Source organism: Nicotiana sylvestris, chromosome 12 (genome assembly GCF_000393655.2).
Source record: "Nicotiana sylvestris chromosome 12, ASM39365v2, whole genome shotgun sequence".
Lineage (NCBI taxonomy): Eukaryota > Viridiplantae > Streptophyta > Magnoliopsida > Solanales > Solanaceae > Nicotiana > Nicotiana sylvestris.
Genome location: NC_091068.1, coordinates 139,724,698 through 139,727,938, shown reverse-complemented (window position 1 = coordinate 139,727,938; position 3,241 = coordinate 139,724,698).

Sequence of the window (3,241 nt, the reverse complement as noted above, 5' to 3'; positions counted from 1 at the left end):
CTTATATTTGGTGCAACCAACTAGATACTAGTCCATTATCTATATGTCCAATACAAATAAGTCCAATACCAATAAGTAAATACCCTACTGATACGTTCAAATTATACTTTAATTAAATATTGTAAGATGGTCGGTGTCAAATATAATAACACAACAAGGTTGGGGTCGAATCTCACAGAGAATAGGCGTGAAAAAGTTACTTAAGTAGTGTGACTTGACTTAGGTCGTAATTCTATTCCTTTGACGTAACAAGGGAATGATATAGTTGTGAGTTAAGAAGATAACTAATTTTTTTATGAGAATGTGAATAATATAATTAAAGAAACAAAGGTTGTATCCCCATCAATGAAATGTAATGCTATCGGTGTTAATATGATATATTTCTAATGAAAGTCCATTGATATGCAAGTGGTTTCTAAATGACTACCCAATATTTTCTAATAGTTGATTAGTATTTTCTCTTTATAATTTTTTCAAGTATAAAAGAGTTGCAATTTAAGAATAACCAATTTATGCCAAGTAGAACTCACTTATTCCTAAGTGATTCTATTAAAGAAGATTTAAAGTCTTGAGTTCTTGATATTCATTTCTAACAAACCCTAACCCACTTTCCCAAGTAAAGAGTGAGTAAAAGGGAATAGGTTGATGTTTGCAACCACCAACCATAAATAAAGCACAAGAAATGAATAAATATCAACCAACCATTATATATATATATATATATATATAATGTTAAATACACATTAACATTACACCCATTTAATTTGGAGTCCACAACCTTAGTATTTAAAACTAGCTATGCATTCTAAAATACAAGAACAAGGTATTAAATAAATTCATAAAGCTTACAAAAGAGCAAGAGTATGTCTTCACAAGCTTTCAAATTAATTGAGTATTCAATGCTCTCTATGTAGGACTTTTTTTCAGACTTGAATACCCCACAAAAACCCTAGTTATTCCTTTTATAGTGGACTAAAAGGCGTGGTCAAAATCGGACAAATGAGCCCCTGCAGACAGCTTTTGCGACCGCATAATGGTCGCGGACCATGTATGTTGTCCGCATAATCTCCATTCACGTCGCAGACTTGTAAGTTACCAGTTCCAGGCTTCCACCGCATATAGGTTATGCGGATCACATATTTGTTATGTGACCGCATTATCCTATCACAAATCATGTTGAGAAGCTTCTTCTACTGGAATTGTGCGGTCATTATGCGGCTCGCAAAAGTATTATGCGACAGCATAATGGACCGCATATTCTTTTCTTCATTTGGCAAATAAGTCTACTTTAGTTTGCGATCAACATTTGACTTATGCGGTCCGCATGTGACTTATGCGGTCGCATACCTGCAGCGTTTCTATTCTTTTGTGACTTTTAAATTTCTTTTTCATGTTTTTGGGTCTTCAAACTCATGCACTACAAAACAACCAAACTTGATAAGAGTTAACTAAAAAGTATTAAAAGACGAGCTAAAATCTATGTAATTGGTATCAAATGTGCCGAAATTCTACGGCACATTAATACCTTCATCTTAAACTCGTGCTTGTCCTCAAGCAACAAAAACCAAATTATCATATTCTATACTACTTCTTGTTCCGACATGCCACAAAACAGTATTGAATGTAGATGGTTTTGACCGACAGCTCACAAGCATGTAACTTCATTTATTTACCCTTCCCGGAAGACAACTTATCACTTAACCATTCAACTAATCAACTTGTGACTTTAGTGTAATGATCTGACCGACCGTTTTACTTTCTAGAACCTTGTTCCCTGAATAAGGCTTCTCGTGCTTGCTTTAACTGATTTATGATTTGCGGGAATGGCTGACTCGGGATATAGAAGAGTTTGGGTTGAAATAGAAGCACTTGGTTCCTTAAGGTTGGCTTAAAAGGTCAAGTTTGACTTCTGTCATAACCGCACCTGTGGTTGGCCAGCCGCAAGGGCAAGCCTGCAGAAGCGGCCAGGTGTGACGACCCAAAGGGTCATCACCAGTTTTCTCCCTTTTTCCGTGCTTCCGAGGCCTTGAAAACCTCACCTTTAGTTGCCTCAATTTGCGTGCGCAGTCCGGGCGCGTAGTCGGAAAGCTTATGTGTTAAATTATGTGAAATTTGATTACTGGTGGCTTTAAAATGGTTAAAGTTGACTTTGGTCAACATTTCGGGTAAACGGACCCGGACCCGTGATTTGACAGTCACGGAGAGTCCGTAGGAAAATATGGGGCTCGGGCGTATGCCCGGAATCGAAATCCTAGCTCTCGAGCCCGAGAAATGAATTTTTAAAAGAAATTGTTTTTTTTTTAAATTTATTTGGGAATTTGAAAAGAAAATGAATTAGAAAGCATTGGTATCGGGCCCGTATTTTGGTTTCGGCGTCTGGTACAGGTCTTATATGTGGTTTAAGCGCTTTTTGTGAAATTTGGTTGAAATCGGACGTCATTTGACGTGTTTCGGACCTAAAACTCTAAGTTTGAAAGTTTATGAAGTTTGATGAAAAAGTGATGATTTTGAGGTTTGATTCCTCATTTATGATGTTATTTTGGCGATTTAATCGCATGGTTAAGTTCGTAGGAGGTTGTTGAGTTAGTGTGTGTGTTTGGTTAGGAGCTCCGAGGGCTCGGGAGTGTTTCGGAAGTGTTTCGGAGTGGTTTTTGCCTTAGAAAAGTTGCAGAAAATAGCAGTTCTGGTGCTCTGTTATCCAGTGCTATGCGATTGCATAGGCCTTTCCGCGATCGCATAGAGTGAGTTTCCAGGTGCCCTGTTTGTTCTATGTGGTCGCATAGATCCTCCTATGATCGCGTATAGTAGCCACTATTTGTTATATGCGATCGCATTCCCCTTCCGCGATCGCAATGCATAAAAACCAAACCCGGAATGGAGCCCCTTTTCTTCTATGCATTCGCAATACACTGTCCGCGATCGCAATGGGCAACCTTCCTCTCCCTATGCGATCGCATGACCTTCTTTGCGATCGCATAGAGCAATTTTTGCCCAGTTATAAATTTTAATTCCAGAACAGTGTAGTTACGGTATTTTCATAAAAACGCACGAGCTCTTTCTTCTCCAAGGTCCTTAGGCGTCCATTGAAGCTCTTTTTCACCAATACTTCTTGGGTTAGTAAATTTCAACTCGTTTACTTCATTTTCCATCAATGTCTATTGAATTCCTAAGCCTAAAACATGTAATTTAGTGTAGAAATTAGGGGTTTTGGGTAGAGTTAGGTTTTTGGGAATTTTGAGTG